This window comes from Capricornis sumatraensis, chromosome 13 (genome assembly GCF_032405125.1).
Source record: "Capricornis sumatraensis isolate serow.1 chromosome 13, serow.2, whole genome shotgun sequence".
Classification (NCBI taxonomy): domain Eukaryota; kingdom Metazoa; phylum Chordata; class Mammalia; order Artiodactyla; family Bovidae; genus Capricornis; species Capricornis sumatraensis.
The window spans coordinates 31828301-31852225 of record NC_091081.1 but is presented as its reverse complement, the minus strand read 5'-3'; positions in this window follow the sequence as shown (position 1 = coordinate 31852225).

Genomic DNA, 23925 nt, shown 5'->3' with positions numbered 1-23925 from the left:
AACATTCATGCACAATCAGTACACCCACAAGATATCTTTAAAAATCACAGTAAAAATGTGTGGAATGTATTTGTCATATCCACATAAAAATATTGCCAAAACACTGATCCAAGCCACTCTACATAATTCCTATGGGGCAGAGTATGACATGCATAGCTTGACATTTAAAATCACATTCTTCTTTAAAGGCAAAGTCATTTACATGAATTAGATTGAAATCTTTTGGAAGACAAGATTTCTGTCTTGCTGGACAAACATGTAGAAGCTGGGAGTTACCCAATATCTGGGGTCTCATTTTGCTCATGAATGTAACGCTTAGTGAAGAGAGGAACCATCTCTATCCTTCCCTTTCAGCTGGGAGACTCCATGAATCTAATAGCTTTCTTTTCCTGAAGTAGAAAGCAACACTTAAAGGCATGCAGTCTCTTCTTCAAGACCCTGGATATTGTGAGTGACCAGGAAAGTTACACTAGGCCCCTCCAGACTCTCCCAAATGGAAGCACATTCTTTCTCTCCCACTATGACTGAGATTTTTTAAAATGACTGGAGATTTGGAGATGCTACCACCAGCAGATTATTTCAGTAGCATTTGTCTCCCTGAAGTATTATCAAGTCTGTCCCCCCCCCCAAAAAAATCATATTATTCTATCACCAGATCTTCAAAATATTGTTTAAAAAAAACAAAAACAAAGAGCACCAATCTTTGAACTAGAAAACCTAGACTTTAGTCCTGCTTTACCATCCCCTACTTAGGTGACTTGGTTCTCAGCACTCAGGGCCACACAAGTCTCATTCTCTTGAAGGCGGTAGGAGAGGCAGAGTGTCTTCCATGTCCAGCTCACGGGTTTGCCTGAAGGACTCAAGATATTTAGTTTTAAAGTGCTTCATAAAAACTTAACATGTTCTAAATACAAATGAAAAGGATCTTTTTTTTTTTTTTAACTGTGAAGCATTGTTCTGGTGTTTTCCCAGTGGTTCAGTGGTAAAGAATCAGCCTGCCAATGCAGGGAACGTGGGTTCGATCCCTGGGTCGGGAAGATCCCCTGTTAGAGGAAATAGCAACCCCCTCCAGTATTTTTGCTGGGATAATCCTGTGGACAGAGGAGCCTGGCAAGCTATAGTCTACGGGGTCACGAAGAGTCAGACACGACTTAGAGACTGAGAGCAATCGCACGCTGATCCAGGAACTGGAGGAAGCTGGATCTTTAAGCCCACTAATAGCCCAACCAGGTGCTACAAACGTCAGTCTAAAAGTGAATGCCTTTTGCTAAAGAAGCAGTATTTTATTACAATCATGACTGAGAGGACAGAGAGAATTCAATGTGAACAATCAGGAGAAAACTCATCAGAGGGAGCTCCACCCTTTCCAGATTATTCAACCTGTGACAACACAGGCAACCTGACACCTGGAGCACCTCCCACCTCAAAACAACGCGGGTGACAGCGGCATAACTCACCCTTTCCTTGGTATCGAGTGTGCCTGCCACTGAGAACACCACCCTCATTCGGGTAATGACAGCACCAACGTAGGTCAGCATCACCTCCCCAGGAAACGCAGTCCCATGACAGGGACTCGTGATGCCACGTGAATGTCCACCTAGGCAGCTTGGCTGGCCACACAGACCTCCAGAAAAGCAAACTTCCATAGCTCTTTGCTCTTACAGGCCACACAGGAACTATTCCAGGCAGAAAGCAAGGCCTATCTTAACTGGGCTAACATAATCATAAAAAGTAGCATGAAGTCACCAGTCAAAAAAACACTGGACTGGGTTACTCTTACAGGGCAGAACTTTTCCTAAAAATCCTGATGGTCAGATGTTTACAATTACAGGCAATGAGGCTCATGGATCACTTGGGTTTTATTTTTGGTTTTGTTTTCATTAGATGCAACACTGAGCTGAGCCCTGAGCCTTGCAAGGAGTTGCACAATCTCAGCTTTTAGAGATTGTGTTTCATGCTCACGAAAAAAAAATAATTGGATTTAATAGGTTTTCACAATCATATTATCTACTTAACCTTCCAAGATCATTACTCACTTAATTGCAAGTTCCAAGGAAAGATCATAGGGTAGGGGCCACATGAGGCAGCCACAGCGATAAAAAATAGATTCTTCACAATTGATGCAAAATCTAAATATAATAGCAAAATCCATTTCAAGCGCTCTGATTGAAGCCCCTTAGATTGGAAATAACTGCCCTCCTTCAATAATTATTTCCAGTACAAAATGGATACTTACATGTTCTATGTTTGTGTATTTACCCAAGAATATATATTTGCATGTGCCGAATAGAGATTATATGGGTCTAAAGTGACAAGATATAAGCTTTAAGCTGTGGGTGGCAGGCTCTGGCTCTGTTACACCGTAACTTTGTACAAATGCTCTCATCTCCTTATACAAGACTAAGTACCACTGGGAATTTCGAGGTCCTTTCGAATATTGTGCCTGTATCAGAATGGAGAGCAGAGAGAACACATCACATGCACTTCTGTGATGTACACAGAAAAGGTACATCACATGTACTGGATAAAGATGCTGCTGTCGGAAGTGAATTTCTGTGGGCAGTAAATTTCTGTGTTAGCTCTGGAGAACCACAACAGGTCATGCAGGTTGTAAGAAGCCTTAATTAGCCTTTCTACAAATGAGAGCACTCACTCTTCAATCTCCAAAAGATATTTTCCACCCTGACACTGTCTAAAGGAAAATTTTGAATGAAAGATTTACCCTAAATCTGGTTCTTGTTCTCTCATTTACTTCTGTGGGATTAAGGCAAATCAAAAGCAATTTTTTTACCCTCTCTACAGAGCATCCTATAATTGGATTCCTTGATCCTGTTCTGAGCCAAGGCATTGGATTCGTGTTGCTTTCTGCCAAGTTTTTCTTCAAGCTGTAAGGCGCTTGTGTGTGTTCACTCCCAGTGCTCCTGGTAACGCCATCAAGCCAGGCTCAGGCTTTCCTGCATCCTCCCACAGAAAATGATGGTTTTGTTGCTGAGAAAGGTGCTCGGCATGAGGATCAAGTCCAAAGCATTCACAATGCAACTGAATGGCTGTCCCAGGAGGATGGAAGCCAAAATCTCTGGTGATAGCAGAATTAATGGCTACAAATGAGACTTCCTGCTGATGGAGGACCATCACACCAGTGTTACAAACCCTGGTAGGCTCTCTCAGCTCCAAACTGACCTATAAACCAGAGCTGGGACAGACTGTCCTGATCTGGGCCTGGCAGCTTTTCCTCAGTCTGCATGGAGCCCAACAAGCAGAGGGCCATCAACCCTGGGTTCCTCTACAGTGACTGCCTGCAGTAGCTGAATGAAGGCAAGAAAAACCTGCTTTCTCTAAAAATTGTTTGTAATTCTTTATATAAGGTGCAATAGAACAAAGAAAAATCAGATGCTCCTGATAAACCATGAAGCGTATAATTTTTGGAGGTATATAAAAAGGAAGGAACCAGCGTTGTTACAAAATTAAAACTTCATTTACTCTGTACAATGTTAAAAATCCATTTTACATTAGATAATGCCTTAATGAGGGGGCCAATCACTTTCACTTAATGAGGTGGCCAATACAAAAAAAGGTTTGGTTAAATTATTATTCTAATTTTCAAAAGCATGTCTTCAGGGAGGTTGGTGTTTGGTGACTTGGTTGCCCTAACTGAAAGGCTCAAAGAAGATTCTGAGCACCCTACACCTGTGGTAACCAGTGGCACCAGGCAGCCACAGTCGGCTCCAATCTTTATCTACCCCCGTGCAGCAGCCCCTCTCCTCACTGCCAGCCCATACATCACGAAAGCTGTTTTTCATCTCTTTTCCAAAAGCAACCCACTCTTCTCAGTGATGCTTTTGTCTCCCAGAACATCATTTCCAGGTTATCACTCCTGATCCCAAGCTTGCTATGTACTCTGTGGGCATCAGTATCCCAATAACAGAGCCGCAACTCAGAGATGTCATCAAATTGCCCGCTGCAGTGATAACATAAGCCGAGCCTGGCAGGCACACCCTATGGAGGCCCCGAACCTCAGCAGAGTTCCCAGAACTACTCCATCCCCTGGAGGAAACATTCCACATCTCTGAACACACGCCCTCATTCACATCCACATTAACTGTTCTGGAACCATTTACTTTTGCTTTCTACCTCCCCCAGCAATCACCTAAACAAGACAGAAAGCTCCTTTTCCCTAACATTGGCCTTTGTGCAAAACCGTCTACTGAGAACCTAGTCTGTAAAGCACTGTGCTAGGTGCTAAGGATGCAGAGATGAAAAGACAGGTAGACCAAAGCGGTGGTGGGTGTTAACAATGGTCATTAAGGCCATCCCAGAGCCTTTGTTCTCACTCCATGATCACTAGTAAACCTTGAGTTTTATAGAGGCCTTAAAACACTTTGACATACCTGGTCTCGTTTGATCTTCACAACAGCCTTGTTGGATAGGGATTGTTCATCTTGTAGATGAAGAAATTGAAGCTCAGAGGTGCTGAGTGATTTAACCTCAAGTCATGTAGTAGTGGAAGAATCAGGAATCAAAACTTCTGACTCTAAGTCCACTACTTGCTCCATACATTACCCAGATTACTGAGGATCAAGGTGGGAAGTATTGAATATTTTTCCAAGAAACTTTCTGGTGGTAACAAAATCACAAACAAGCCTTGAACACCTGCCATGTGCAAAACCTGCCCTGGCCTCTGGGAAGGAGATGTAGCAATACACACATGACTGCAAAATTGCCCTGACTCAAAGGAGTTCAGGCAGGGAAGAAAAGTCACTGAAAGTGAACTAATTCAAGGAAGTTGATGAATCTGGAGAAAGAGAAAGTGCTAGTGGGGGTTGGAACCAAAAAGAATCAAGAGAGAACTTAGGCATCACGTTTGGAGGGGGCTATTTTTATACACCCTCTCAATTACTCTTGAGTCGAGAAGCAAGGAATAGCAACATGGTTTTCCGTGCAGACTTTTCTATAGTAGAGAAACTGTGCTGCCCAGTTGGTACAAGTATTTGTGTGTGTATGTGTGTGGCATATATATTTTTTAAAACCTTTTTATACATTTTTAAGGTTATATTCCATTTACAGTTATTACAAAATATTGGCTATATTCCATGTTGTACAATAGATCCTTGTAGCCTGTCTGACACCCAATAGTTGTATCTCCTACTCCACCCCCTATATCGCCCCTCCCTTCCCCAACTGGTAACCTCTAGTTCTCTCTCTGTGAGGCTGCTTCTTTCTTTGTTATATTCACTAGTTTGTTGTATTTTTTAGACTCCACATATAAGTGATATCATGTAGTATTCTGACGGCCTGTTTTTAGCATCTATTTAGCTTTGAAATATCACCATGGTATGGCTAGACAAATTGAGCTACTACCATTCCTCCAAGAGGATGAGGAAAAATTCAGAGAGTTGGCAGCTGAGACAGCACTACTCATAGTCAAAAGCAGCAATTCTGTTAATTAAAGAGGCTTGGGACTACTGTGTCAAGTACTCCTTAACACAGTAATACCAGGAAAGCTCTTGTGCAAGGGGGAGGGATAAACTCTGTTTTCTTCGTATGGACGAGACTGGGTTGTGCTGCCTCTGCAGATCATTGCTTCCTTTATGTAGGGGTACTACTCCTGTGAAAACCTAGTCATGAAGACCACTTGAAAGACCCAACAGGAATGTGGGGGCATCCCACCAATCCCGCTCTCTTGTCCAGTCCACCCTGACCTCTCCAGGTTGCAACCCCCAGATAAGAAACCACCACTGGCATCCGGCACATGCTGTGCACAGCAGACTAGAAAGGCATCTGGCATCTGGAGGCGATGCTCTACTTCCTGAGGAAGAGGTAAGAACCTAGATCCTGGGAGACTTGAGAGAGGGAACTGAAGATGGAGAAAGAAGGCTAAGGAGAGAGGTGGAAGGGGCAGGATATATGTGACAGCCTCTTTTCATAGACTCCTTACCCTTATGAGGTGGAAAGAGCTGAATTCCTGATCCTGATATACTACCCTGCTCTGTGAGTTCTCTTTGAATGAAGAAATATGCTTCCCTGTGCAGAGATGTAAAAGGGAGTTACTTCCCTTTGCGGATTACCAGCAGTATCATCACTGGCTATTAACACTCTTTTTTTTTTTTAAGCTACCTCAAATTCATCTAAACTTTCTTTTGTTTTGTTTTGTTTTTTGCTTCAGTTCAGTTCAGTCACTCAGTTTTGTCTGACTCTTTGCAACCCCATGAACCACAGCATGCCAGGCTTCCCTGTCCATCACCAACACCTGGAGTCCACTCAAACCCATGTCCATTGAGTCAGTGATGCCATCCAACCATCTCATCCTCTGTCGTTCCTTTCTCCTCCTGCCCTCAATCTTTCCCAGCATCAGGGTCTTTTCAAATGAGTCAGCTCTTCACATCAGGTGGCCTAAGTATTGGAGTTTCAGCTTCAACATCAGTCCTTCCAAAGAACACCCAGGACTGATCTCCTTTAGGATGGACTGGTTGGATCTCCTTGCTCAAGAGTCTTCTCCAACATCACAGTTCAAAAGCATCAATTCTTCGGTACTCAGCCTTCTTTATAGTCCAACTCTCACATCCATACATGACCACTGGAAAAACCATAGCCTTGACTAGACAGATCTTTGTTGACAAAGTAATGTCTATGCTTTTTAATATACTGTCTAGGTTAGTCATAACTTTCCTTCCAAGGAGTAAGTGTCTTTTAATTTCATGGCTGCAGTCACCATCTGCAGTGATTTTGGAGCCCAGAAAAATAAAGTCAGCCACTGTTTCCTCATCTATTTGCCAAGTTAACCATAGTTAATTTCTGTTGCTTGTAGCCAAAGCATCCTAGCTACTCTCTCCCTAATCTTTCCAGTATTACACTTCTCAACCTACCTAGGGCATGGCAACCCACTTCAGTATTCTTGCTTGGAGAACCCCACGGACAGAGGAGCCTGGCGGGGTCACAAAGAGTCGGACATGACTGAAGCGACTTAACACAACACACTTAACACAACCTACCTAAATTAGCATCTACACTCTCCCCACCTTGTTACAAAGAAAGAAGAGTTCCTTCTCCTGTGGGAAAACCATCCCTTCATTGAGTTCTAGATCCCACCTCCTTCCAGACATTCTAGGACTCTATTTCTTGCATTACTAGTCTCTCCGTGCCTACCGGATCATTCTAAGCCTATGATCAGAGTCTGCTAGCAATGAACTTAAATGGTCCCGCTTGCCCCTACATCCTCTACAATCACTATTCTTTCCCTCTACTTCATGTTATAACTGCTTTTCTGCAGAGAGTCGTGTTGACGTGCTGTTTCCATTTCCTTGCTGCCAAATTCTCTCTTCAACACATTTTTATCTCGATTCTACCCCCAGTATGCCTCTGGTGCTAAAACTGCTTTTGCCAGGTCACTAGGGACCTCCATGTTCCAAATCCATTAGATAGTTTCCTCATTTTATGAGACTCTGGTAACGCTGGCCTTGTTGACCCACTCCATCCTTCTTGAAGGCTCTTTTTGACTCATGAGCAGCCTGCTCGTGCTGAGAGCACAGAGGAAGAGCAGCAGCTGTGGGGGTTGTGGGGTCTGAGGAACCAGGAAACCCAAGAGAGGAAGAATGGAAGTTCATTTCATTCATACATGGCAGTACCTGTGGTCTCCTTAGATAAGTCCCATGATTTCACTTTCCTAATTCAGATCTTTCACTCACATCCCATCATGCTTAGTGTAAAATCCATATTCTTAAAATGCCCTCAAGGGGGACTTCCCTGGTTCAGTGGTTAGCACTCTGCTCTTTCACTGCTGAGAACCTAGGTCTAATTCCTAGTCGGAAGTTAAGATCCCTTAAGCCCTGCAGTGTGGCAAAAAAAAAAAAAAAAATGCCCTCAAGGAAAACCCCACATAATTTGATCTTATCTACTTCTCCAACAGAAAATGGTCTCTTGAGTTGTTCAATGTCCTGTCTTTTCCTTTCAAAACATGAAGAGCTATTTAAGAATTATTTTCTTCTATTTTGTTTTTTTGAACTATATAAAATCATTGTGGTACTTAGAGAGTAAAGAAGAGAACTCATTGGCTATTGAATCCAGTCAATACGTGTATACAAACGTCTATCGCTGCCAATGAGATTTAGGAAAGCAGGAGGCCCATGCCCATCCTGGAAGCTCTCTGTTCTTTCAAGCAAACAAAACCATAACCAACCTCTTATTATTCAAGAACCAGTTGTTCTGGACCTGCCACCCCAACCAAACATAACACAGAGACCTTGTCTTGTGGTATTTTGGGTGGAAGGGACCTCACAGAGCCAATGTTTTATCTGTGTAAGCCAAGACGAAGCTCAAGCCAGTGAGTGAACTTGTTGGTCATCTAAGAAATTTGATGAAGCAGTTGACTTAAAGACAACAGTTAGCATTCGCAACAGACTTGTCTTCCCTCTTTTCCCCGTGCCATGAATGCTTGAGATCTGGGTGCAATTTTGAAAGTATATACTTCAATTTTATTTCACATTTTTTTCATTATACTACCACTTCCAGGGAAATGTGTCAAGATCCATGATCAGATTTATACATGTATTCATTTCATGTACAACATATGTTGTTTTGCAAAACTTATAAGCACGATGGCAAACATCACCAGTTTGCTTTTATCTATTGGTAGAGACAGATACACACTCATCATACCAAGAAAAGAATGGTTTTCTATGAGGTGAAGAGATGGACCAAGTGTTGTGATTTTCAAAGAATAATAGAATGGAAATTTCTAGCATTCTAATCTCCTGCTTCTGCCCGTGGTTCCCAGTGCTCTGTGTTGGGGGTCAAGATGCCTAGCCTCTTTTGGACAGACATCACTTGACAAGGCTATCCAGAGGGTTAAGATAGCTAAATATTTATCTGGATTTTATCAACCTGTTATGGTTAGAAAAATAAAAGTGATTTCAAAAACAAAGTAGAAAGTCACACTCCCTTCTTAAATAAAAAGAGGGTTTTTCCAAACACAACAGCTTCTTTTTTAGCCTCTTTCCCTCTTAAGTTAATTTTCCTGGTTATTTTATCTTCTTCTATCATACTCTTCCCCCACATCTGGGTATAACTGAATCTAAAGATTCTATCCTTGTTCCTTTTTCTGAAGAAGAAGCATGTAGATGTGACCAGCCTAGTGCGGCTGAAAAAAGGCACAGAGCCTGCTATATCACTGACATTGTTATAGCATACAAATTTACCTTCAAGGAACTTGAACTTGGGCTTTAGCTATTAGTTGAGTCAGTGTTCTTGCCTGAAGAGTCCCAGGGACGGTGGAGCCTGGTGGGCTGCTGTCTATGGGGTTGCACAGAGTCGGACACGACTGAAGCGACTTAGCAGCAGCAGCAGCAGCAGAGTCAGAGGAGGTCACAAAGAAATTCAGTAGCACTAACTAGGATTGGTCAATCAAACAATGAATCAATAGGAATTTGCTAAAAACTCCAGGGAGGACAAAGGTTAATTCAGCACTATGAAATTCAAAGAAAATACCCAGTCTGGCCCCTTCTTCAAAAATCTCATAGCCTAGAAGGGGAAACACAATCAACAGCAAACTTTCACTGTCTTCTTCACCAAGCAGTTACTAGTCTCTTGTTCTTAGGAGATTCCACCATACTCCAGTCTTAGAGAGGCAGAGCTTTGAAATCAACACATGTCACTACACTACTATAAGTACTTGACTCCTTAGGACTTGCTATTCCATCCCAGCACATAAGCAGCACTTGTAATTTTCCAATCTCTTCCCATTCCTTCATTTGGATATTGGTCTATCTTCTCAACGGGGAAGGATAGGAAGGTGGACTGTGAAGGCTCCCTTTGAGCGTTAGGACAAGGCAACTCATTCATAACTGTATCTCCAACCAAATAGCACTTGACATGGCACCTGGCACATAATTGGTATGCCAAGGAGCAATTTTCAAAATAATTTTAAGCCAAGAAAAAGCAATGAATAAAGTAGATAACTCAAAAGTTGAATGCAGGAGAATGACAAGAAAATGCAGGGTTCAAGGATGTTTACCAACTGAGCAAATGAGGCCAGATGGGAGGGTGGACGACTAGAGTCGGGCAGGTTGGCAGGGAAGGGGCTACCAGTGACCTAGTCCTGAGACGACCAAGACCCAGACTAGGAAATGGAAAGGACTTGAGAAGGTAAAAGGAATGTGGTGGGGGGAGGTAGAAATCAGTAGAAATTAATGAATATTAAGCATCATGGGTAGAGGCAATAGGGCAACAAAAGATCAAGCAAGGCAAACATTAAAAATGACTTCAAAGCTGTGAGCTGGAAAAACTTGAGACAGGGATGTCATGGCAGAGACAAGGAACTTGGAAGGGGAACTGGTTTTGTGGGGGAGGTGGTGAGATCAGTTAGAGACTGTCGAATATGAGGTGATGGGAAGACTTTCAAGTGAAAATGACCAGTGATATGGGAATAAACCCTAAGCAGGGGGCAGAACATGAGCTGTAAATCTGTGAGTCATCAGCCTCATGTGTTTGCAGCCATGAGAATGGAGACAATCTCTCTGCCTCACGGGGACCAGCAAGAAGAGAGGAAAACCAAAGGGTAGCTGGGGGCATGAGGGGGAACCAGAGGCAGATGGGAAACATCAAGAGAACTGGAAAGTTAGCAGGGAAACAGGAGAGTTTAACGCTGGAAATGTGAAAGGAACATTTTCCAAGAAGTGGGTGGCAAAAAGTAATGAGGGCCACAGAACAGACTGTGAGAATGAGATTGAAAGGAAGCACATTGGCTGTTCCGATGGCAGTCGGTGACTTCTAGGAGCCAATTTGAGCAAAGAGGTGAGGGTGAAAATTGGATTTCAAGGAGTTCAGGAGGGATTAGGAAGAAAGGAAACAGCATAATGAACCATATATTCAGTAAAATAGTGGCTAGAGAGGACAAAAATATGCACGTTATTTGTGGGAAATTTTTTAGAAAATATTTTATCACATTTTTTAAATGAGGCATTTAATTCCTAAATCCCTTGCTGACATGGAAACTAGAAATTTGGATGAACTTTAAATATCCCTGAGGCGGAGCTTGATCACTCCACCATACTCCCACCCCCACACATACACATATTCACATGCACACACTCATATCCATACTCAGTTTAAAAGTTCACAGACCCTTATTCGTGCCACAAGGGTTGCACTTCTCAGAATGAGGACTGTTAGATAAACTTGCCACAGTGGGCAGTTTGGACTCTAGTGGCATCAAGGCTTGCTAGCAGCCAATGCCCAAGGCTGCCTCCTCTCCAAGTAATGCTCTTAGTTGGGCATTTCACCTCAGCCTTTGCCCTCATGCTGACAAGACACCTTTTGGGCAAAACAGACTTCGTGTTCAGTGCTCATGTTTATCCTTTGACTAGCCTCACCATATTAGGGGCTTTCCATCATTCTTCAGTGGTCAGTCCTCAAGTGATTTCAAAATAGTTTCTGAGAAGACTGAGAAAACTACATATCCAATTGCCCAGTCTGTGGCAAGAACACACTGAGAAATACCTTCACTTTTCACACAACCACCCATTTGGCTAAGACCATCTCATCTCCTATAACCCCACCCCTACCTTGTCCCACAACTTAAATGCCCTATACCTTTCCAAGGTCATGGAAGATTAGACCTGTGAACCTAGAGTGTGTGTTTACTGTGTAAGTATCTAATATATTTCAAATCTGGCACCCATGATGTTGCTTGACACTAACCCCAATTTAAACTTCTGTAAGTTTCATTTGGAAAATAGAAACAATTTTCCTTAAACCTGAGAAAAGTGAAAACCAGATGCCTTCAGAGAAACACATAGACTGTACCCATGATTTTTTGATTTCAGTATGTAAAATGAAAAACTATTAAATTCTAACATACAACATAAGTGCACAAGTTTCAAACTTAATGAATTTTCGTAAAATAAACACATTTAATTGATGTTTTGAACCGTGGTGTTGGAGAAGACTCTTGAGAGTCCCTTGGAGTGCAAGGAGATCAAACCAGTCAATCGTAAAGGAAATCAGTCTGAATGTTCATTGGAAGGACTGATGCTGAAACTGAAATTCCAATGCTTTGGCCATCTGATGCGAAGAACTGACTTATTGGAAGACCCTGATCTGGGCAAGATTAAAGGCAGGAGGAGATGGGGACAACAGAGGATGAGATGGTTGGCTGGCATCACTGATCCAATTGACATGAGTTTGAGCTCCTAGAGTTGGTGATGGACAGGGAGGCCTGGTGTGCTGCAGTCCATGAGGTCGCAAAGAGTCAGACATGACTGAGCAACTGAACTGAACTGAAACACACTCATTTAACCAGCACCTAGATGAGAAAATAAAGCATGACCAGCCCCTTAGAAGCGCCTCACATGGTCCTTCTGGGTCACTACTTTCCTGTACAAGAAACCATTATGCTGACTTCTGAAATCATATATTAGGTTTACTTAAGTTTTGTAGAACTGGTTATAATAGACATATTCTTTTGTGTTTGACTTATTTTACTCAACATTCTGCTTGTAAGATTTGTCTGTTTTTGTAGTTTGTCATAGCCTGTTCATTGTATAAATATATCACAGTTATCTTCTGTTGATGGTTATTTCAGTTGTTTCCAGTTAGGGGCTATTACAAATAGTGCTGCTGGGAACATTCTTATACTTATCTTTTTATGCCCATGTCTTTTTATGTCTTTTTATTTCTCTTGGGTATAAATGTAGGAGTGGAATTGCCAAGTCATATAGCATGCACGTTAGGTTCCCAGGTAGCGCAGTGGTAAAGAATCAGCCTGTCAACGCAGGAGACACAAGATCCCTGAGTCAGGAAGATCCGCTGGAAAAGGAAATGGCAACCCACTCAAGTATTCTTGCCTGGAAAATTCCATGGACAGAGGAGCCTGGCAGGTTACAGTCCATGGGGTCACAAAGAGTTGGACATAATTGAGCATGAACACTCACACACACACACACACACACACACACACACACACACCATGCAGTACCAAACAGTCTTTTGAGGTGGTGTACTTGGTGAGCCTCCCATCAGAGTGTAATTGAGCTCTAATTTCTCCATATGATCACCAGCACTTGGGATTGTAAGGTGAGTTCAGGTTTTTGTTTTTGCCATTCTGATGGTTTGGAAATTTTTAAATTATCTGCAGAGACTACAGTGTTAGGAAAGACTAGAGCATGATCATTCTCAGCCTTTGGTGAATGTTACTAATATTGAGAATTCCCCACTTTAATAATGTACAATTCTGAAAATTGTGTTTTTTAATATCTGAGACTTACTTTGTGTTCACATTGAATGGGGGTTTCACTAGGTCTTTAGTTTAAAAGTCATACAATCCATTAGATAAACTGAAGCGCCAGAGTGCTGGATATCTTAAGAAATAAACAAAAGAGAGAAAAGGAAAGATGATGCGAAGGAGGCAGGGAGGCAGGCAGACAGATCTTGTTGATTCTCACTAGCCAAAATGACCTCATGTACACGGCTGTTTTCAGCAACAGAAGAGAACAAGTTCTATAGAAAAATCTTTGATTGACTTTAATTCCCTCATAAGTATATTATTCTTTGGGAATATCCATGCCCCCCTCAAAACACATACATATACATATTTGTTGTGCTTAGTCACTCAGTCATGTCTGCCACCCCATGGACTACAGCCTGCCAGGCTCCTCTGTCCATGGGGATTCTCCAGGCAAGAACACTGGAGTGGGTTGCCATGCCCTCCTCCAGGGGATCTTCCCAACCCAGAAATCAAACCCAGGTCTCCCACATTGCAGGCGGATTCTTTACTGTCTGAGCCACCAGGGAAGCCCAAGAATACTGGTGTAAGTAGCCTATCCCTTCTCTAGGGGAATTTCCAGACTCAGGAATCTAACCAGGGTCTCCTGCATTGCAGGCACGTCCTTTACCAGTTGAGCTACCAGCTTCCTGGTGGCGTGGACATACTCATTTATGTACATGCAAAATAAAATATAAATGCAAATAAAGAGAAATTTCATATGATATTGCTTATATGCAGAATCTAAAAAAAAAAAAATACAAATGAACTTATTTACAAAACAGAAGCAAATTCACAGACTTAAGAACACAGAACTTATGGTTACCTGGAGGGAAGCGTAGTGGGGGAGGGATAGTTAGGCAGTTTGGGATTGATAGGTACTGACTGCTACATTTAAAATAGATAACCAACAAGGACCTACACTATAACACAGGGAACTCTACTCAGTATTTTGTAACAACCTAAACTTATATGCAGAGTATATCATCAGAAACGCTGGGCTGGAAGAAGCACAAACTGGAATCAAGATTGCCGGGAGAAATATCAATAACCTCAGATATGCAGATGACACCACCCTTATGGCAGAAAGTGAAGAGGAGCTAAAAAGCCTCTTGATGAAAAGTGAAAGAGGAGAGTGAAAAAGTTGGCTTAAAGCTCAACGTTCAAAAAACTAAGATCATGGCAACTGGTCCCATCACTTCATGGGAAATAGATGGGGAAACAGTGGAAACAGTGTCAGATTTTATTTTGGGGGGCTCAAAAATCACTGCAGATTGTGATTGCAGCCATGAAATTAAAAGACGCTTACTTCTTGGAAGGAAAGTTATGACCAACCTAGATAGCATATTAAAAAGCAGAGACATTACTTTGCCAAGAAAGGTCCATCTAGTCAAAGCTATGGTTTTTCCAGTGGTCATGTATGGATGTGAGAGTTGGACTGTGAAGAAAGCTGAGTGCTGAAGAATGGATGCTTTTGAACTGTGGTGTTGGAGAAGACTCTTGAGAGTCCTTTGGACTGCAAGGAGATCCAACCAGTCCATTCTAAAGGAGATCAGTCCTGGGTGTTCTTTGGAAGGACTGATGCTAAAGCTGAAACTCCAATACTTAGGCCACCTGATGCGAAGAGTTGACTCATTGGAAAAGACTCTGATGCTGGGAGGGATTGGGGGCAGGAGGAGAAGGGGACGACAGAGGATGAGATGGTTGGATGGCATCACTAACTCAATGGACATGAGTTTGAGTAAACTCTAAGAGTTGGTGATGGACAGCGAGGCCTGGCGTGCTGCAATTCATGGGGTCACAGAGAGTCGGACATGACTGAGTGATTGAACTGAACTGAACTGAAATGGGAAAGAATTTGAAAAAGAATAAGCACATGTATAGGTATAACTGAATCACTTCACTGTGTACCTGAAACACAATATTGTTAATCCAATATAAAATAAAAAGTTAAAAATGTAAATAAAATAAAATAGATAGTCAGTGGGAATTTGTGTTGTTGGAAGAGGGTGTTTGCTATGACCAGTGGATTCTCTTGGCAAAGCTCTATTGGCCTTTGCCCTGCTTCATTCTGTACTCCAAGGCCAAATTTGCCTGTTACTCCAGGTATTTCTTGATTTCCTACTTTTGCATTCCAGTCCCCTATAATGAAAAGGACATCTTTTTTGGGTGTTAGTTCTAGAATGTCTTGTAGGTCTTCTTAGAACTGTTCAACTTCAGCTTCTCCAGCGTTACTGGTCAGGGCACAGACTTGGATTATCGTGATGTTGAATGGTTTGCCTTGGAAACAAACAGAGATCATTCTGTCATTTTTGAGATTTCATCCAAGTACTGCATTCCAGAATCTTTTGTTGACTATGATGACTACTCCATTTCTTCTAAAGGATTCTTGCCCACAGTAGTAGATATAATAGTCATCTGAGTTAGATTCACCCATTCCAGTCCATTTTAATTTGTTGATTCCTAAAATATCAATGTTCACTCTTGCCATCTCCTGTTTGACCACTTCCAACTTGCCTTGATTCATGGACCTAACATTCCAGATTCCTATGCAATATTGCTCTTTACAGCTTCAGACTTTACTTCCATCACCAGTCACATCCACAGCTGGGTGCTGTTTTTGCTTTGGCTCCATCTCTTCATTCTTTCTGGAGTTATTTCTCCATTGATCTCCAGTAGCATATTGGGCACCTACCGACCTGGAGAGTTCATCTTTCAGTGTCCTGTTCATCTTTCAGGGGGTTCGTGGGGTTCTCAAGGCAAGAATACTGAATACTGCCATTCCCTTCTCCAGTGGACCACATTTTGTCAGAACTCTCCACCAGGACCCGTCCGTCTTGGGTGGCCCTACATAGCACGGCTCATAGTTTCATTGAGTTAGACAAGGCTGTGGTCTATGTGATCAGATTGGTTAGTTTACTGTGATTGTGGTTTTCAGTCTGTCTGCCCTCTGATGGAGAAGGGTAAGAGGCTTATGGAAGCTTCCTGATGGGAAGCTGGATGTGAGAGTTGGACTATAAAGAAAGTTGAGTGCTGAAGAATTGATGCTTTTGAACTGTGGTATTGGAGAAGACTCTTGAGAGTTCCTTGGACAGGAAGGAGATCCAATCAGTCCATCCTAAAGGAAGTCAGTCCTGAATATTCATTGGAAGGTCTGATGCTGAAGCTGAAACTCCAATACTTTGGCCACTTGATGCAAAGAACTGACTCATTTGAAAAGACCCGGATGCTGGGAAAGATTGAAGGCAGGAGGAGAAGGGATGACAGAGAATGAGATGCTTGGATGGCATGACCAACTCAATGGATATGAGTTTGAGTAAACTCCACAAGTTGGCAATGGACAGGCAAGCCTGGCATGCTGCAGTCCATAGGGTCACAAAGAGTCGGACACAACTGAGGGACTGAACTGAACTGAACCGAACTGGGAATTTGTGTATGAGGCAGAGATCCGAAAGCCTGTATTCTGTGACAACCTACAGGGGTAGGATGGAGGGGGAGGTGGAAGGGAAGTTCAAGAGGGAGAAGACATATGCATACCTTTGTTTGATTCATGTTGATGTATGGCAGAAACCATCACAATATTGTAATTATCCTCTGATTTAAAATAAAATAAAATTTTAAACAATATTAAAAAATTAATATAATAAATAAATGAAGTAGGGATTCCCTGGTGCCTCAGTGATAAAGAATCTGCCTGTCAATGCAAGAGACATGGGTTTGATCCCTGGTCCAGGAAGATCCCACATGCCTCAGAGGAACTAAGCCTGTGTACCACAATTATTAAGCCTGTGCTCTAGAGCCCAGGAACCCCAACTGCTGAGCCCACAGCCACAACTACTGAAGCCCGTGTGCTCTAGAGCCTCTGCTCTGCAACAAGAAAAGCCCCTGCAATGAGAAGCCTGAGTATCTCAACTAGAGACGAGTCCCCACTCGCTGCAACCAGAGAAAAGCTCGCAGAGCAAAAAAAGATGTAGTGCAGTCAAAAATAAATAAATAAAATTATTTTAAAAGATAAATAAATGGAGTAAAACACTGACATCTGCAAGAGGATATTCCCTACTGCACGTTTCTCTAACATGTTGACTCTTGCTTGATTTGGATGATGGTTGCTGGAAATGCCCCTGAAATGCCTTCATCTTCATAGGCATCACGAACTAACCACATACAACTCCTCAAAAACCCCCTGCTAAAAACAACTTAGGAGGAGAGGCAAAGGGAAAGGAGCAAGGCATCTGTTATCAAGTCCTTCCCTGACTCTAAACCCAGTGTAGATACTCCTCGGAAGCCAGTTCTGAAGCTGACCTCCTAAAAAGACTTTCAGGCCATGACTGCTCTGTCCCCTTGAGCTCCAAAGTCCAGAGCAGGGCAACCAGGTCCCCAAGCAAACAGGGCTCCTTCTCATTCCTCCCAACACATACCATGTTCACCCCATCAGAGCATCACAGTGCATCGAGTGCCAGAGAAAAGATTGTGAGATTCAAAATGGCAGAGCCCAGGTCTTACTCATCTTTGGAGCTCCCCAGAGTCACAAGCACCTTGTAGACACTCACGTCCAAGAAAATTTGCTGCACTGAAGTGGCCCAGAGTCCAAATCAGTTCTTACCAAGAGTGGTGAGTTGCCCATGAATTTGAAAAGTAGGTGTTTTTTTTTCCTACAGCATGGAACCATTTATTAGATCACATTTCTATCATTTTGGATACTTTCACCTCCCCAACACACACACACACACACACACCCCTTCCTTCCTCTTACAAATATGCATGAGCACTGCAAACCACTCTCCTGGCACTGATCAATCACAGCCTGGTTAGCCTCGCCCTGTTAGAAATGAAAGCACAGCTGGAAGCAGGGTGATGGGAGAGGCCAAGATTGACAGAAGGAACAGCACACTCTACTCCATCGGCCACTAATCGTCTGGGGCTCTCATCCTTGGGGCATTGCCTTTCTCACACAGTAGGAGGTCTCTGGATTCCTGCAATATTACAAAGGTGCATATCTCCAGAATTCCTCATAAGCAAGGAGCTCCGCAGCTCTTCTCCCAGTTTCCCCAGGACTGAGCAAGGTCTGAGTCTTCTCTTTGCTCACAAAACAAGTTGGTTACATCCAAGATCAGTTTATTAAACAAAATCATGGTGAGAGTGCTTCCTGTCTGTTTTGGCAACAAGATACTTGGAAATAGGAACTCAACAGCTGGACTGGCAAGCCCTGCAAACTCACTCTCCCTTTCCAAATGCAGACTGACTGGCTAACTGGATGACAGAAAGGAAACCTTTCAATTGAGAACCAAAGACTGTGCAAGAGATACCCAGCAGCCAAAGACTTTACCAAGTACTCAGCCATTCTCTCCCTTTCTACAGCTTGAAGAACCATAATTTTTTAAATTACTTTTTGCCAGATTGCTGCTCACAAGAGCTGATGAGGTCTTGGCTTTCTCCTAATCCTGAACAGGTTGAATCTTAAGTCTAAGTAGATTTTCTCCACAGAGCTGTCTGATCCATGATGAAGTCTGCACAACCCCCTGTGTGAGTCTGTTTGCCTTTTCTCCCAAAGCCAAGACAAAGAAGACAGTCTGGGAGGGTGAGAGACGTTTACTGAAGTTGCTTTTCCAGCACAAAGTAAAAACCTGGATATAGAGACCAACAGAAAGTTAACTGAACAAAAACACATCAGTGAAGTTGGTTCCCTTCCAAAAAGCATGGGTCTTAAGGTGTGCTTGGATATTTTAACAAGGTATCTGCAGGGAATTCCAATGTACTTCCTCTTCTGGAAGAATCAAAGGGAAATTTCATTCTGGCTTCTAAGATCAGGAGTGAGACTGACTGTTTTTTCCTTTTTCTTTGTTTAATTCCAGGCCGAACACGAACATGAACACGGCCAAGCACCAGATGTTTAAAGCAGTAAACTGTTGGAGTTCTCTGCAAAAGCTGTTTAGCCAATTGCACTTGGGTGGTGGCTGTCCCTGCTGGTCTCTGGCCACTCCTTCCCATATTTTTTTTTTTTTAAGGTTAAAGTTCAACCCCAGCTAAAGCTGCTTTCAGAGAGTGGGAGTAAATGTCTGGCCACAGAGCAGAAGAAGGTAGGGAGGGTGACTTTCTCTGTAGCTCTGTGTCCTAGATTTTCTGAAATGATTACATTCTGAGGACTCAGAGGCAGCTCACACTTTCAAGTCTGATGCTGACTCATGTCCTCCCCTTCAGGGCAACGGAAAAGAAGGGTGGAGTTGGAAGATCTGGGGTTGGGGAGTAGGGTAGGAACTGGCAGGGGTTTGGGGGGAGCATAGAGAGAGGGCGTGTGAACACCAGCAAGACCCCTTTTCTGAATGCAAGCTTTCCAGTTTCCTTTGAGCTTCATGAAACTTGACGAAACATTCTGAAAAAGTCATCCATATAGCACTTTCTCATCCTTTTCAGCCCACTCTCCCCATTTTTCTTTTGAGATCTTTGGGAATTGAACAGTTAATAAAGGCCAAAAGAAAATATCAAAAGGCTATTTCTGTCTTGTTTGCAAGGACTGATGAAATGAGTCAAATGAATTGAGGAAAACCAAAAATGAAAAAACAAAACAAAATTGAAAAAAAAAAAAAAAAAACAACAACAAAGCCTGTAACTCAGGCTGATCCCAAAGGGAATCTTCACTGAGACTTAAAAGTGTCCTTTCCTCCAATGACTTAAATAGGTTCATGCAGCTGGGCATCCACAGGGACTTAGAGTCGCCTAAAGTTTTAAATAGCCTTCAGTTTGAAGGTGTCAATTATCCAACTAGTAACAGGAAACACACACTCTTTCCTAGACTGAGGTCCTTTGGTGTGGTATCAGGAAAGCCAACCGTGTTGGCATAGAAGCCATCATTCCTCTGGTGACTCAGGACAGGTTTAAAGAACAAGTTTGAAACCAGCATTTTATGTAACATTTCCGGTGTATATGTCTTTCACAGAATTGATGGTTAATGATTTTGATGGTTTTATGGTACTTGGATAATACCTTTGTGACCATTGGCTCATTTCTTCAACAAATATTGCTTCTGTGCCTCCTAAGTGTAAGGCACCTTGATGGGAGATGAGGATACTTGGAGCTCAGGTCTACTGGGGAGTCTGACTATAGGCACATACACCCACACATATCCATTCATGAATGTATGTATTTAAAACCAGCATCAAGGTGGGTGTTGTGAAGGAAGTTAATGGGAGGCAGTGGCGGGACTGGAGGATGAGATGGAATCGGCTGTGGAAAGGCAGATGTGACCAACTCCACTGGCTGGAGCCAAGTGCTGAAATGGGGTCTCTTTCATCTTTACAGCCCCTTTGCCCAACCCAGCAATGAGCACACAGAGGGCATTTAATCCTGTGTTCTAAGCTTCCCTTCACTCACCACAGATGCTCTACAGTGACATTCAGCCTAAGGCCACTGCTTGTACTAATTGTTCAGTTGCTATAACTCAGAGACTCTGAAATGTCCTCTTCTACCCACTTTGTGACCCATCCCCACGACCCTCCCCACAATTTAGCAACTAAAAGGGTCATGGGTCCCCCTTGTCTAACATTCCCACTGGTTCCCATTGTAAATTGTCCATCCTAGAGTTATCTTGGCTGTTAAATACTTCAGAAATTATCCCTGCTCATAAACTACGGGGGTAGGGGTGGGGGAACATAGGGTGGGGAAGGGGTTACATGAGAAGGTACAAGCTCAGCTGGCTTAGAAACAGCCACATGTCTTGAGGGAATGGTTTGGGTCTTGATAGTACGGTCCCCTTTGTGAGTCTCATTCCTGCCATTAAACACTATCTCCCCTTCTCAAGTCCCAGTAAAGAAATTAGACATGGCTCATGCCTTTTAAGATTATATACTTAAAATGGATAACATACAATAGCATGCAAAAAGTGGCATTAGGTGTGAAGAGAGAAAACATTCATATTATCTCAGCAAGTTTGATTTGGGACTAGGACAGCTGAATCAAAGCTGACTGCTTCTTCCTCAGAGCTCTACCCAGCATCCTAGTCACTGTGATAAGTCAACCAAACAGTGAAACTCTCTTCAAATAGACATGCAGAGAAGCAGAGATAGAAAAAGATCTTTTTCTGACATAAATATAAAACTCATATTTGCATGTTTAATCAGTTCAGTTCAGTCACTCTGTCTTGTCTCTTTGCAACCCCATTGACAGCAGCATGCCAGGCTTCCCTGTCCATCACCAACTCCCGGAGCTTGCTCAAACTCATGTCCATTGAGTTGGTGATGCCATCCAACCATTTCATCCTCTGTCATCTCGTTCTCCTCCCACCTTCAATCTTTCCCAGCATCATGGTCTTTTCCAATGAGTTAGTTCTTCACATCAGGTGGCCAAAGTATTGAAGCTTCAGCTTCAGCAGAAGTCCTTCCAATGAATATTCAAGACTGATTTCCTTTAGGATTGACTGGTTTGATCTCCTTGCAGTACCAGGGATTCTCAAGAGTCTTTTCCAACACCACAGCTCAAAAGCATCAATTCTTTGGCACTCAGCTTCCTTTATATTCAGCACATTTAATATTAAAATGTTAAGTATTAAGATAATAGTAAAATACACTTTTAACTTTAGGGGCTCAAGATATAATTTGAGATATAATTTTGGAGATCTATAAAAACTTAATCACAAGTAAGTCATCTCGCTCTTTGTGACCTGATGAACTAAAGTCTGGTTCTCCCTCCTCTGATGTAGGAAAGCTCTCTCCATTAACTGCCATCTTTTCCTTCTCTGACTCCAGGCCAAAGTCTTTGCCATTCTTTTAGATTTCAAGAGAATCACAGATCTACCAGTTCTTGGCCTGCTCAGTGGCCTCTCCTGCTTCTCCTTAACAAAAAGGAAAATATCGCTTTCCTTTCATGTGGCTTAGCTGAACCCCATTCCTGCTTACTGTCGCAGCAGAGAAGAAAAAACAAAAACAACAAACCACGGGGCTGTGATCATAAAGTGAGTTCTTCCTGGTGGCATCTTTTTTATCAGAAAACAAAAAAAACAAAAACAAAGAACCTCTCTCAAAAAAACAACTCAATCAAAAAACTAGGCAGAACATCTAAATATACGTTTCTCCAGATAAGACATAAAGGTGGTCAAAAAACACATGATAAGATCCTCAACATCACTAATTATTAGAGAAACACAAACCAAAACTATAATGATCAGAATGGTCATGAAAAAAGTCTACAAACAAAAAATGCTGGAGTGGGAGTGGAGAAAAGAGAACCCTTTTATACTGTTGGTGGGCGTGTATGTTGGCACAGCCACTCTTGAGAACAGTATGGAGGTTCCTTTAAAAAAAACTAAAAATAGAGCTACAGTATGATCCAGCAATCCCACTCTTGGGCATTTATCCAGAGAAAACCACAACTCAAAAAGGCACATGAACCCCAATATTTATTCAGCATTATTTACAATAGTCAGAACATGGAAGCAACCTAACTGTCCATCGACAGATGAATGGATAAAGAAGATGTAGCTCATATATACAGTGGAATATTAGCCATAAGAAAGAACGGAATAATGCCATCTGCAGTGACATGGATGGGCCTAGAGATGGTCATACTGAGTGAAGTAAGTCAGACAAAGACATATCATATGACATAACAATGTGGAATCTAAAAAACGGTACACATGAACCTATTTACAAAACAGAAGTAGAATCACAGATATAGAAAACAAACATGGTTACCAAGGGGATAAATTGAGATTGACATATACACACTATTATACATAAAATAAATAACTTAAGAACCTACTGGATAGCACAGGGAACTCTACTCAATATTCTTGCTGTAATGACCTACCTATATGGGAAAAGAATCTAAAAGAGAATGAATATATGTATAACTGATTCAATTTGCTATACACCTGAAACTAACACAACATTATAAATCAACTACGCTCCAATAAAAATTAATTTAAAAAAAGAAAACACGGACCTCCCTTCTAGAGCCCATCTCTCTCATTTTGTAGAGGCTCTGTGCCTTTAAGATCAGAGATCCTTGTGTGGAGCAGAGAATTGATCTCCTAGGAGTAGTTGGAAGATTCTAGGGGAGCTGTGGAGCCATGGGGCCCTGAAATCACTGACAGTGGAGCTCTATCATTCCTCTTCTAATCACTCATCTTTTGCCTTCCCCAGCCCCACTTCTTTTTCTCCTGTCTGCCCAAGCCCCTAGCCCCTAATGGGATTGTTCAGTTCAATTACTTTAGTTCATTTCAGTTCAGCGTGTGTTATCAGGTGGCAGGATATCTGTGAAAGCACTTTGTAACAGATAAGGTGTTTTACAGACAAAGTTATTATTACTAAAGTACTCATTATGTGCTGGCCCCTCTGCTGGATGTAGGTGGGAAGAGTGAAGGCAAAATAGATGAAAAGCCTTGATTCTGACATTCCAAGAGCCTGGTGTCTAATCGAGGAGATGGAAGATAAGAAAAATATGATGACTGCAGTAAGAATTAGAGATCATCAGTCATAAAGCGGTCTTCCCAATCTCCTGGAGAGGAGGCAGAATTTGAATGCACCTAGGAAGACATGAGAGACTTCCATATGGTATGCCTCTTGCACAGGGATTCACATGACATGAAAGAAGTGGATCCCTTCCTAAAAGGAAAGGATCCCACCTGATCAATGATAACCCAAGAGAATGAAGTGAATGAAGACTATAGCCATCTAGCTGTA